This window comes from Apium graveolens, chromosome 7 (assembly GCF_009905375.1).
Source record: "Apium graveolens cultivar Ventura chromosome 7, ASM990537v1, whole genome shotgun sequence".
Lineage (NCBI taxonomy): Eukaryota > Viridiplantae > Streptophyta > Magnoliopsida > Apiales > Apiaceae > Apium > Apium graveolens.
This window is the reverse complement of record NC_133653.1, coordinates 134,134,664-134,149,475: the sequence shown is the minus strand read 5'-3', so window position 1 is coordinate 134,149,475 and position 14,812 is coordinate 134,134,664. Positions and strand designations below refer to the sequence as shown.

The 14,812-nt window shown below is 37.6% G+C and overlaps 2 non-coding genes across 2 annotated transcripts; both read right to left on the bottom strand.

Moving 5' to 3' along the window:
* Positions 1-470: 470 nt before the first annotated feature.
* On the bottom strand, positions 471-577 carry LOC141675984 (small nucleolar RNA R71). The gene has a single exon (XR_012556599.1). It is a non-coding gene; the product is annotated as a small nucleolar RNA R71 (small nucleolar RNA).
* A 3,037-nt stretch (positions 578-3,614) lies between these two features.
* LOC141675903 (small nucleolar RNA R71) lies at positions 3,615-3,721 on the bottom strand. The gene has a single exon (XR_012556530.1). It is a non-coding gene; the product is annotated as a small nucleolar RNA R71 (small nucleolar RNA).
* Positions 3,722-14,812: the final 11,091 nt, after the last annotated feature.

Here is a 14,812-nt window from a genome sequence, read left to right as displayed (position 1 = left end):
AGTGGTCGTTAAAGTTCACTGACTCAGATTTTTTTCTTTCTTTCACGGTTTATTTGTTTGTGTATCAGGTACTCATTACAATGGGAGATCCAGCAGCACAAACGAAATCCTTGATGAATTTTTCTCAACCCAAGATCAATGACATTCAATCTAGCATTGTCAAGCGAGCTATCATAGCTAATACCTTTGAGATCAAGCCTAGCATAATTCAATGGGTGCATAATTCAATCCAGTTTGGGGGTTCTCCAACGGAAGATCCCAATATGCACATTAGGGATTTCATTGAGATATGCGACACCTTCAAGTTCAACGGTGTTTCTGAAGATGCTGTGAAGCTGAGACTATTCCTATTCTCTCTGAGGGACAAGGCTAAGAGCTGGTTACACTCTCTAACAGCTGGTTCGATTACTACTAGGGAAGATCTTGCTCAAAAGTTTCTCACCAAATTCTTCCCTATGGCAAAGACAGCTGCAATCAGAAACTCTATTACTCAATTTGTGCAGCAATCGGAAGAATCTTTATATGAAGCTTGGGAGCGCTACAAGGAGATGCTTAGGAAGTGTCCTCATCATGGAATTCCTAATTGGATGATCATCAATTGTTTTTATAACGGGTTGGGAGCACAGTCAAGACCCATGCTCGACGCAACATCAGGTGGAGCATTATGGGCAAAGAGCTATAAGGAAACCTATGATCTAATTAAACTGATGGCTGCTAATGAATATCAATATCCAAATCAGAGATTGCCACAGGGAAAGGTAGCAGGAGTTCTTCAAGTGGATACAGCTATGGCTATCACTGCTCAACTAAAGGGGTTGTCTATGAAGATCAATTCTCTGGCTAACTATGGTGTTAATAAGATAACCAATGTTTGTGAGATATGTGCAGGTTCGCATATGATGGAGTAATGCGCTATATCTAGTGAATCAGCTCAGTTTGTGAGCAACTTTCAGAGATCGCAGCAACCAGTTCCAGACACTTATCATCCTGACAACTGGAATCATCCTAACTTCAGATGGAGCAACAATCAGAATGCGATGCAACAGCCGTTCCAGCAGTTTGGAGCAAAATAATTCAACCCTCCTGGTTTTCAGCAACAATTTGCACCAAGACAACAACTCCAACTTCAACAACAAACTCATAGAGGTGCAGGTTTATCTTCAAATGAAAAATCTGAATTGGAGGAGTTGAGGCTTATGTGCAAAAACCAGGCTCTTATATGCCAAAGCCAGGCTGTTTTTATCAAGACTCTGGAGAACCAGATAGGACAAATTGCTAACGCCTTATTGAATCGACTACCAGAAACGCTTCCTAGTGATACAGAAACCAATCCAAGCAAGAGGGAATTTGAAGAACAGGTGAATGCCATCACCTTGAAGTCTGGAAAGGTCGCAAGCCCCCAAATTCAGCAAAATGAAGAGCCTGAAAAATCTCAAGTTTCAGAAAATGCAGTTGTGGCTGAAGAAGAAGTGCAGAAGGAAGCAGAGGTGGAACCAAGGAATACTACTGTGGAACACACTCCTCCTGAGGGTAATACGGCTGAGAAATGATAAGTGGCATTTTATACCACTTAGAACGTGTTATAATAGCTTGAATTGATGTCTTGAAATCAAGTATTTTGTGTATTTGATGTGTTTTTCTAGTGTCTTTGCATTTCAGGGTATAACTTGCGAATTTAGGGAGATTTTATCATAATAAGCCTAGGGAAGTACTTGGAATCAGTTGCGGGGAGTTGTGCGAAGAAATCAGCAAAATCAGGAGCAAAAAGGTTATTTTTCCAGAAGCTGTCCAGCGCCCGCCTGGGATCTGGGGCGACCGCCTGGAGGTGCAGGCGCCCGCTTGGAATCTGGGGCGGCCGCCTGGGGTCGAGAAAATTAATTCTGGATTTTTAATTCGTATTCTACTGGGCTTTTGACGGCGCTGTTTCTTGTGGACTCTTATATAAACCTACTTGAGAGACGTTTCATAATAACAAGCAGCAAGGATCAAGTATCAATCAAGCAAAGAGCAAGGAGAGAAGATTAAGAAGACCATTTTAGCACACCACAATGAAGAAAAGGAAGCATATGTTTTCTTGTAATTCTTTTTTTTGTTGTAACAGTGGATGCTACTCTTCTTTACTTTGAACCTTAATACTCTTGTAACGTACTCTGGTTTTAATAAGTATTTTATTAGTTTATATTATCATGTTATTATCATGTTTTCATATGAACCTATGGTGACGATGAGTTCTATCATGGGCTAATCGTGATCATGGGGTCATAGCGGATTTACTATGGATATCTAGTGTAGGTTGTGCTTATTCGTCTTATGTGCGTCACGAACATATAAGATAGCCTATTAATCTCTTGTGAAGCGAAAGTAAATCTTGAGATTTAGAACTTGCCATGCTAGCATAGGTTCATGTATTGTATGCATGATTAGTGGGTAACTCTAACCGTTTTACTTGCCCTATGTAATCATAATGAATAACTTGCGCTTAAATCGTTATGTTGTCAAATTCTGTAGACATATAGGGTCTCAATATAATTGATGCATATTCAACTTCTATCTTAATTGTGGATGCTTGGTAGAATGGTATTTTTGTAACGAAAGTTGGCTTTTATCAGTTTCATGTTGTTCGATTAATATTATCAATGTTACATGCTAAGGGTAATAACAATGACTATTGAAGGAAGTAGTTACGAAGTTATGATCTCATGTGTGTTTAATATTGTTAATTCAAGTGTTATTTAAGTGCTTTATTCTCGTAGTTAACCGTAGTTAATAATTAGTTAATCAACCTTAAGTGTTAGTGTCTTGACATTGAGAAGTAATCATACATTGGTGAGTAAGTGTAAATTAAATATAATTAGTCTGAGTCTCGGTGGGAATGAACTAGAAATTATTCAATATTACTTGTGAACGCGTATACTTGTATGAATTATTAGCGCATGCTTTGTGCCTAACAAGTTTTTGGCGCCGCTGCCGGGGAATTGGTGTTAATTTGTTTAGTTTATGTACTTGCCATCAGTGGTCATTAGGACTCATTGATTAAGACTTGTTACTTATTGTTTCCGGTTGTGTTTCAGGTACTCTAGCGAGCGTTTATGCAAACATGTTCTCGCATTCGCAAGAGGACTCTAGATATGGCTGAGGAGACAGACTCAGTTCTTGATATTCCGGAGAAGATAGATTTTGAGGATTCGGATAAAGAGAGTGAACAGAAAGAACCGGTAATCATGGGTGATCGTATAGTTCCAGCAGATCCAGTTCTTATGGACTTTTCTCGGCCTAAAATTGATGACATTCAGTCAAACATCATTCATCCGGCTATTCAGGCCAATACTTTCGAAATCAAGTCGGGCACTATTCAGATGGTGCAGAATTCTGTTTCTTTCGGAGGTGCTGCGACTGAAGATCCCAACATGCATATCAGGAATTTTGTCGAGATCTGTAGTACTTTCAAATATAATGGTTTTACTGATGAGGCTATCAAGCTGAGGCTTTTCCCATTCTCTCTGAGGGATAAAGCTAAGGACTGGTTACATTCTTTACCAGCTAGGTCCATCACTACTTGGGAAGATCTTACGCAAAAGTTTCTGGTGAAGTTCCATCCAATGGCCAAGACTGCGGCTATGAGGAGTGCTCTTACTCAGTTTACGCAGCAACCAACAGAATCTATGTGCGAAGCTTGGGAGCGCTATAAGGAGATGTTGAGAAAGTGTCCACATCATGGTATGCCTGACTGGATGGTGATCACTGGGTTCTACAATGGTTTGGGGGCCCAATCTCAGCCCATGCTCGATGCAGCAGCTGGAGGCGCCTTGTGGGACAAAAGCTATACTGAAGCATATAATCTTATTAAAACTATAGCTGCAAACGAGCATCAAAACCCAACTCAAAGGATGATGCCTAGGAAGGTAGTAGGTATTCTGGAAGTTGATGCAGCTACAGCTATTGCAGCGCAGCTACAAGCACTGTCTTTGAAGGTCGATTCTTTAGCCAATTATAGAGTCAATCAGATAGCTATGGTCTGTGAGCTTTGTGCAGGCTCCCATGCTACGGATTAGTGTTCTCTTGTTAATGAATCTGTTCAGTATGTGAACAATTATCAACGACCGCAGCAGCCTATACCAGCTACTTATCATCCTAATAACAGAAATCATCCCAATTTCAGCTGGAGCAATACTTAAAATACTATTCAGCAACCATATCAGCAAGCTGTAAGTAAGCAGTTTAATCCACCTGGATTCCCGCAACCTCAGCAATATGCTCAAAGGCAATCATACCCTTAATATGGAGGTGCTGCTCCACCTTCTAGTACTGATTTCGAGGAGCTAAAGTTGCTATGCAAAAGTCAGGTTGTTTCTATCAAGACCTTGGAGAATCAAATCGGTTAAATAGCTAATACCATACTCAATCATCAACCTAGCACACTTCCCAGCGATACTGAAGGGTCAGGCAGGAAGGAAGCTAAAGAGCAAGTCAAAGCTATTACCTTAAGGTCTGGAAAAGTTGCTGATGCTGAAAAAGCAAAAGATAGAGAAGCTGAAGTTGAAGATGGATAAGAGAAGCAAAAGGAGAAAGAGGCGGAACCAAGGAAGACTATTGTTGAACACACTCTGCCTGAGGGTAATACATGGGAGAAACAACCCTATCCTTCACCACCTTTTCCTGTAGACTTTGTCATTCTGGATTTCGAGGAAGATAAGAAGATTCTTATAATCTTGGGAAGACCTTTCTTGGCTACAGGTCGTACCTTGATAGATGTGCAAAAAGGTGAACTTACTATGAGGGTGCAAGATCAGGATGTAACATTCAATGTATTCAATACGATGAAATTTCCTACAGAAGATGAGGAGCGCTTCAAGGTAGATTTGATTGATTCTGTAGTAACTTCAGAACTCGATCATGTGCTAAGGTCTGATGCCTTAGAAAAAGCCTTATTGGGGGAATTTGACAGTGAAAATGAGGAAGGCAATGAGCAACTACAATTTCTAAATGCTTCTCCTTGGAAGAGAAAGCTAGACATGCCATTTGAATCTCTTGGTAATACTGATCTCAAGAATGCTGAGGGAAAGCTTAAACCATCTATTGAGGAAGCACCTACTTTGGAGCTTAAACCATTGCCTGAACACTTGAGGTATGCTTTTTTAGGTGATGCATCTACTTTGCCTGTTATAATTGCATCTGACCTTTCAGGTAGTGAGGAGGACAAGCTCTTGAGGATCTTGAGAGAATTCAAATCGGCCATCAGATGGACTATAGCAGATATAAAAGGGATCAACCCTTCGTATTGCATGCATAAATTCTGCTAGAGGAAGGTAGCAAGCCGACTGTTGAGCAACAACGAAGACTTAATCCTATCATGAAAGAAGTGGTGAAGAAAAAAATTCTAAAGTGGCTGGATACAGGAATCATATATCCTATTTCTGACAGTTCTTGGGTGAGCCCCGTGCAATGTGTACCTAAGAAAGGAGGTATTATTGTGGTAGCAAATGAGAAGAACGAGCTCATCCCCACTCGAACAGTCACAGGATGGAGGGTATGCATGGACTACAGAAAGTTGAACAAAGCCACGAGGAATGATCACTTCCCTCTTCATTTATTGATCAGATGCTTGACAGGTTGGCTGGTCATGAGTATTATTGTCTTCTGGATGGCTTTTCGGGTTACAATCAGATTTGCATTGCACTAGAAGATCAAGAAAAGACTACTATCACTTGTCCATTTGGATCGTTTGCTTTTCGCAGAGTTTCTTTTGGCTTATGTGGTGCACCTGCCACTTTTCAGAGATGCATGATGGTAATATTCTCTGATATGATTGGAAATAATGTCGAAGTGTTCATGGATGACTTCTCCGTATTTGGACATTCGTTTGATGAATGTTTGAATAATCTTCGTTCGGTGCTCAAAAGGTGTGTGGAAAATAATTTGGTGCTCAATTAGGAAAAATGTCACTTCATGGTGCAACAAGGCATAATTCTTGGGCATAAGGTCTCTAGTAAAGGTCTTGAGGTGGATAAAGCCAAGGTGGGAGTCATTGAAAATCTTCCGCCACCTATTTCTGTGAAAAGAATCCGTAGTTTTCTTGGTCATGCGGATTTTTATCGGCGTTTCATCAAGGACTTCTCTAAGATATCTAAGCCATTGTGCAACTTGCTCGAGAAAGATGTGCCTTTCAAATTTGATGATGAATGCTTGGCAGCATTCGAGACTCTCAAGAAGAGTTTAATAACTGCACCAGTTATAACGGCACCTGATTAGACAGAACCTTTTGAGATGATGTGCGATGCAAGTGATTATGCGGTGGGCGCAGTTCTTGGGCAGCGCAAGAATATTCTCTTTCATGTGGTCTACTATGCTAGTAAGACGCTTAATGGAGCTCAAATGAACTACACCACTACTGAGAAGGAGCTTTTGGCTATAGTTTTTGGTTTAGAAAAATTTTGATCTTATCTACTTGGGACAAAGGTGACAGTATTCACTTATCACGCTGCCATTCGCTATCTGGTCTCAAAGAAGGATTCAAAGCCTAGACTTATTCGTTAGGTGCTCTTGCTACATGAATTTGAGTTAGAGATCAAGGATCGAAAAGGCACTGAAAATCAAGTAGCTGACCATCTATCTAGACTGGAGAATCCCGATTCTACTTCACATGATAAGACATTGATCAATGAATCTTTTTCGGATGAGCAGTTGTTCACAGTTCAGGAGGAAGAGCCATGGTTCGCAGACATTGTGAACTATCTTGTCAGCAATATAATGCCTCATAATATGATGCAGCTCAAAAGAAGAAGTTCCTGCATGAGGTGAAGTGGTACATGTGGGATGAACCATATTTGTTTAGACAAGGAGCTGACCAGATCATTAGGAGATGTATCACATTCTTTGAGACATAGGGGATATTACGAGACTGTTATTCCACAATTTATGGTGGACATTATGGTGGTGAAAAGATAGCAGCTCGTATTCTTCAAGCAGGTTTTTTCTGGCCTACGTTGTTTAAGGATGCACATCAGTTCGTTTTAAGGTGTGATTATCGCCAAAGAGTTGGGAATCTTACTAGAAAGGATGAGATGCCTTTAAATGTGATGCTGGAAGTTGAGGTCTTCGATGTTTGGGGAATCGATTTCATGGGACCATTTATGTGGCGCCCTCCAAACCCGGGTCAGAAGTTTGGGGTCCACACACCTTATTTATAACCTGCTTATAACATTAATACAGATAATAATAATATGCAGTGACCCTATTTACCAACTACCACGGATCGCAACAGGTTAAAGTATGCACACAAGCCACACATCTACTTATATTACATACCGTTCAAATCCCAATCATTCAAACTCAAACTGAGTATTAAACATTATTACAAACTTTTACAGACTTAAATTATCCTAAAAGAAGCCTACTAGCTCAGCTCAATCAACCTGAACCCCTAGCTCTCGCACTAGACTGGGGATCCGCAGTACCAACCGGTTCCTTCTTAACTGGAAAAGAACAGAAACAATATCGCACAAATGAGCTAACTAGCTCAGCAAGTCACAATGACAAAACTGAGAATAATGATCATCAAGTGAACATGGTTATGATATTAAGTGAACAATGGATTATGATTTAGAATTGGATACTATATTTTTATTTTAAAAACCAAGGTTAGGCTGCTGATTAGTCACGCACTAACCCCGAGCAAAGCACACAGCACTGCTCTAACTACTGGATCCAAGGCACACATTGGCTTAACTTGACCATTATATGGTCTGACCATGAATCTGGTCCACAATTTTATAAAAAACAATCTGATTCTAACATAATAACAGAATAAACAATAATAAACAATAACCAGAATCATTAACAACAGTGAGTGCTTAACAATGAAAGGGTTTTAATCCTTGTACAGATCAACAAGATAATTTTAAAGCTTGGATGCTGGGTAAAGAAAGAATTGGATAACAAAGGAATCAACATTTCAGGGTTTCAAAGATTTGAGCTTTCAAAGAATAGGATACAATGGGTTGAGTATATAAGTAACTCAGTTCAGTGTTTATTTTTAGCTTGTATGTATTTGTGGAGTAGTATCGTAGATTTGTGGTTCGTTTTTGGGGTATACAATAGTCAATAGCTTAGAAGGAATAAAGTTCATGGCTCAAGAACAATAACTGGAATCAGGGTTTGGGTTTCACTGCTAAAAAGCACTTGAAATATCAATAAGACTATCAAGTATTACAGTATCTCGAGAAAGTTCAGAACACTTGCCTGGTATTAGCTTACTAAACTGCACTCGCTTCCAATCACAATCGTCTTACTCCTCAACTACCTGTTTCCCCTTCCTACGTCTTGCCTCTTCTGCTCACATATCATAAATATTTATCAATAATCGACTCATAGAATTCTATTCAACACATACTTTTATCTACCCTTCGTTTCACCCAAATCCGATTAACGGATTGCAAGTTACACAATAATCAAGTAAACACCGAATATATAGACCGATAGTCAATCAACAAGTCACGTATAACACATAATACATCACATAATCAATGACATATCATTTATAAAGAAGTCTCGGGTCATAAATAGGCTTTCTGGTATTTAAAATGATTTTTAAAACATTTTTCGGAATTAAAACGGGTCGTTGGATCAATTTCGGGTTAATAAACAGGGTTCGGTTGGCCAATTCTGGCTTCGAAATAATTTTATAATAATTATCGAGCCTTGAAAATAATTTAGAATAATATTTTAAAGTTCGAAACTATTTTTTGGAATTTTTAAATCATTTTTAAATAATTAAATCTAACTAAATAATTAACTAAAATCAATTAATCAATTAATTTTCAAATTAATTGACCAATTAATCAATTAAAATTAACTGAAATTAATTAACTAATTAATTCAGATTTATTTCTGAATTAAAAATAATTTTCGGAATTAAAATACTAATTTTTAGAATTTTCAGAAATTAAAAACGAATTTTTATAATAAAAATAAATAGGAAATATGATTTTTAAACATTTTTAAAACAGGAATCCACTTTTTGCAAAGTCTGGAAACTTCAGGGACCTAACTGTATCGTTTTTAAAACTACAGGGACCAAACTGCAATTTTGCAGTCCAGTCGCCGGAAAACGTCGGGGGTGGCCGGAGAACTCGACTCCGGCATCCTCCCACCACCACAAGCTCCAGATCAATACTACACAATACCAGGAATCTATATCTGCAATCAAAATTCACCAATAATCCCAGACTTGGCCGGAAATTGGCCAAGAATATCGCCGGTTTCCGGCGAACATCCAAAAACTTCAAGATACAACTCCCTTCGATTCACTAATCCTCTGTCAACGAGCTATATATCAATCGATTGAAAATTTCATAAGGAACACAACCCACTATAAATCAACAGCTAATAACCCCTAAATCAAAAACCCCCAAATTTCAATTGAAAATATTCATACGGGTTATAAACCCTAATTTTGAAATTCGAAAATTAAACCCACATTTAAGCATGTTATTGAACTCCAAATCAGACGTATGACATATAAAAATCATCAGGAAAACAAGCTCTATAACATGCAAGCATCGAATCATACAAACAATCATCCGAACAAAAATTCATATTTTTAATCAAAATAATTCGAAAATAAATAAATTTATATAAAATCAACCTTTGATTCTGCAGTTCTAAAACTTGTATAATCTGATAGCACCCTTAAAAACCTCCGTTTTGGTTACTAGAACTTCCCGAGCAAATTTCAATAACACCTCCAAATAGTAGTTTGATTCTCAGAAAGATTTAAGAATATATGATTTTTCTCTGTAATTATATAATTATCTGTCTGCAAATGATTTTGATACGAAATAAAATACGGGAAAAGGCTATTTATAATTACGGAAAATTAGTATCCCGTTGGATCATTCCGAATATAAAACGGTACGTTTATTTATAAAAACTGATCCAAACGGTATCGGTTTTCGGGATAATTATCCAAACCAGTACAATTTGTACTGCGGTCTTGGTCTCAGCGCCTGGTTACACGTACTACGAGGTGATAATTGGGATAGTTTAATAAAAAGATCCCGTTTATCAAAAATACGGGTTTTATTGATTTACCGAAACGAATATTGTATCGAAAATGTTGCGCCGGGATCCGCGCAGAACAAACCGTACGCCAGATCGAAAAAGTCGAAACATGGAATATGCTCGGAATATTACAATTAGGTTAGGAAGGAGTTCTCGGAAGAGTTTTGGGTTCCAAAAACGTAACAACGGATGACGTCGGTTGGTTCCCGTTTTTATAAAATAGATTTAAATGCTCGGAAAAAGATTTTGTAAATTTCATATGATCCTTATAAATCCATAAATCAATATAAAAATAATTAGGAAGATATGACAATTATCTATATTTTATTTTGGACATATAAAAATTAAAATACTCAATTAATAATATTTTTAAATATCCAAACACCGATAACACTTAACAATTAATTCATAGAATAGATATTGAATACACATAATATTTATTTAATAGTAAAAATAATTACACGATATATCCCGGATATTACATCCTTCCCCCCTTAAAAGGATTCTGTCCTCAGAATCTCCTAAGAAAACAAATGAGGATACTTTTCTCTCATATCACTTTCTAACTCCCAGGTTGACTCTTCAACCTTTGGGTTTCTCCACAATATTTTTACTAACTTTACCACTTTATTTCTCAATACTTTCTCTCTTTCTTCTAGAATATTTATCGGACTCTCTACATATGATAAATCTGCCTGAAACTCTATTGGCTCATATTCTATTACATGCATGGAATCTGGATTGTACTTCTTAAGCATTGATACGTGAAAAACATTGTGAATGTGCTCCATGTGCGGTGGTAACGCCAATTCGTAAGCTACCATGCCAACGCGTTTTAGGATCTCAAAAGGTCCGACATATCTTAGGCTTAGCTTTGCTTTCTTCCCAAACCTCGTTAGTCCTTTCCATGGTGATACTTTCAGTAATACCAAGCTTCCTTCTTCAAATTCCATGTCTTTCCTTGACTGGTCTGCATATTTCCTCTGAAGATCTTGTGCGGCTATTAATCTCTTCTGGATAATTTCAACAATTTCCTTTGTCTGCTGCACCAATTCAGGTCCAAGTATTTTACGTTCTCCTACTTCGTCCCAATATACTGGAGATCTACATTTGCGTCCATAAAGGGCTTCATAGGGTGGCATCCCAATACTGGCATGATAACTGTTCTTATAAGTAAACTCTACTAGAGGTAAATGCTCGTCCCAACTTCCTTTAAAATCAATAGCATAAACGCGCAACATATCCTCGATTGTCTGGATCGTTCTTTCACTTTGGCCATCCGTCTGAGGGTGATAGGCCGTACTCATATTCAGTCTTGTTCCCAAACATTCTTGAAAACTCTTCCAAAATCTTGAATTAAACCTTGGATCTCGATCAGATACAATAGACACAGGAACTCCATGCCGAACTATAATTTCCTTCAGGTACATATGGACCAACTTGTCGAGCGAAAAATCTTTCATTTATAGGCAGAAAATGAGCTGACTTGGTAAGTCTATCCACTATAACCCAAATGGCATCATGATTAGCCCTTGTCCTTGGTAATCCAACTATAAAATTCATGGAAATGTGTTCCCACTTCCACTCTGGAATTTCTGATGGCTGTAGCAATCCGCTTGGTCTCTGATGCTCTACTTTAACTCTCTGACATGTATAACATTTGCTAACCCATTCCACAATTTCCCTCTTCATATCTGGCCACTAATAATTCTCTTTCAAATCCCTGTACATTTTGGTACTCCCTGGATGGATGGAATACCTCGAACTATGTGCCTCTTGTAAAATTTCATTCTTTAACTCCGTCACCGGTGGAATCCAAATTCTAGATGAAAGCCTCAGAATACTGTAAGTCATATGTCATAGACCTATTTGTATATTCGAGGATTCAACTCAACTCAAATAAGAATGTAATAAGTAAATAGTGGATCGACCGTAAGAGAGATCTCGCAAAGTAATATCTGTCAAAGGATTCAGAAACAAGGTTCATCTACAGACTTGAGGAGGTAATTCACTGGAAGAAGTTCAAGAAGTTGATCATGCCTCAGTGATATAAATCAAGATCGTGGATTTAATCAAGTGACAGAGATCTCGTCAGAGTATCATTAATTACAAGGATTTAGTCTGAAGAAAATCAAGAGTATCAAGGTCAAGACTTGAAGAAACGTCACGGAAGTTAGTCACTCATGAACCAGACAGTACATCGAGTGTCAACATTGAAGTGGTGGAATTGATTCATACTTGACAGTAATTTTCAGAAGATTTTCAGAAGAATGGTTGCTGCTCAAGATTAGTATTAATTCTCTATTAATTAATTAAGACATATAATTTAATTAAGAAAATAAATTATATCTGAAAAGAATAATTTATTGATTAATTGAATTAATTGATTAATTAATTCTGAATTAATATTAATGATTTTCAGAATTTTAATTGGATTAAAATCTGCATTAAATCAGCAAGACTATTGAAAATGAACTAGCATGACAATCAGGATTGTCATACCGATTGTCATGCTAGGCCATTTTCAATAGTCTCACCGAAAGTTACACTAGGAAGGAGATTGTCATGCTAGTTCATTCAGATTGTCTTGCTAGTTCATTCTGATTGTCATGCTAGTTCATTCAGATTGTCTTGCTAGTTCAATCCATTGTCCTACCGATTGTCTTGCTGAGCTTAGGATTGTCTTGCCAGTTCAATTCTATTCTGTTGATTAAAAAGAAGCAGACAAGCAGCATTTCATTTTTATCCATCCAGAGAAAAGAAGTCAAGAACATACAGAGAGAAAAAGCAGCCAAATATTTCATCTTATCTGCTAATTCAAAGATCAAATTTCTAGCTTGTAAAGTTAAATCCAATCAACTAGAAATCATTCTCTTGTTCTTGTTTAACAATCTAGCGGATCAAAATCCCTAGAACTTAATCTCAAATCGCGTTTAGCATTTGATTCTAATTATTGCAAAAATAGAAAAAGTTCATGTCGAATTTATTCTAGATTTGTGATAATTGATTTGAGATTAATACCTTGTAATCGATACAGTTGTTGTAACACCTTTCAAGTTTAATAATATTTTTATTTAACTTGAATTTTGTTTCACATTTTTTTATTCCGCATTTAATTCGATTATTCGGTGCTGTTTGTATTCAACCCCCCCCCCTTCTACAAACACATTGGGACCCAACAATTGGTATCAGAGCCTTCTGATTAATGAACAAATCAAGATCCTAGACTTTTGTGATTTTTCAACTCCTTGAATTTTTATTTATTCAAAAATTCATAATGACTTCACATAAAGTTGGAACCGTTAAAATTCCACAATTTGATAAAGAGAATTATATCATGTGGAAGAAGAAGATGCTATTATTTTTACAAGTTGCAAATCCCAAATATTCAAACTTGTTAAAGAAGGGTATAAAAACTCTGATGGTTATTGAACCGGAGGTAATAATAGATGGTGTGGTGACTACTGAAGCTAGAACCTATCCAAAAGAGCCTGAAGATTTTACTCCTGCTGAGAAGGAAGAAGCCTCCTTGGATGCCAGCCTTCAATTAATATTAATTGATTCCCTTGATCCCTTGATGAACAGACATGTGATGAACTGTAAAAATTCCAAACACATGTGGGAAACTATTGAGGTGATTAATGAAGGCACAGAGGAAGTTAGGGAGAACAAGTTGGAAATCCTAACCTCTGAATATGAACATTTCAAATCAAATCCAGGAGAAGGAATTACTGAAGTGTTTGAGAGGTACAATGCGTTGATCAACAACCTGAACATCAATGGAAAGTATTATTTAATCAGGGAGGTCAACAAAAAGTTCCTTTTAACACTGCCAGCTCATCTTGAACATAGAATCACTGCCATTAGAGAAGCTAGAGATCTGAGTGAGATTTCTTTGGACAGGCTCTATGGAGTGTTAAAAACCTATGAGTTGGAGCAGATTCAACAGAAGGAAGTCTACGGGAAGGATAGAATGGTCAGCACATTTACTGCACTTGTAGCTGAAGGTCAACAACAACAGCAATCTCAACAGTTAGAAAGAATGGTACAGTTTTCCAAGGGTGAGGAAAATGAGTTAGTAGCAGAATATGATCCTCCTACTACAAATCAATCAAGTGATGATTTTTATTCCTTGGAAGAGCTGGAGCAATTGGAAGATGAATCAATGGCCCAAATTGTCAAGAGATTCTCCCATGTCAGATTCAGGAGGAATCCCAAGCTTAAGTACAAGTCCAACTACAACAAATTCCAGAAAGGTGGATCTTCATCCTCTAACACCAGCAGTGGTGGGTACAAAACAGGGATGGTTGATCGAAGCACCATTAGATGCTATAACTGCAATGAGTTGGGACACTTTGCCACAGAATGTAGGAAGCCAAAGCAAGTAAGAAAGAACTCTGAAAGGGCTTATCTGGCAAAGGGAAGAAGCTGGGATGATACTGACAGTGAAGATGAAGATGAAGGAAATCTTGCTCTTATGGCTATTGATGGAAAAGCTTCATCGTCAAGAATAGAGGTAAAACTTTCTGATGCTGAAATGGTTTATCATCTAAGAGGTAACTTAGATTGTGCACGTCGTGATAATGAACTGTTAAGTTTAAAGATCACAGACCTTGAGAAAGAGGTCAATGAATTAAGACTTGTGCATATTAATCAAGACAAATTAAAAGAACAGGTATCTTTTCTAGAGAATAGAGTTGACTGTTATAGAAAACTCGAAACTATTCTCAAAGACAAGATCACCGGTCTTGAG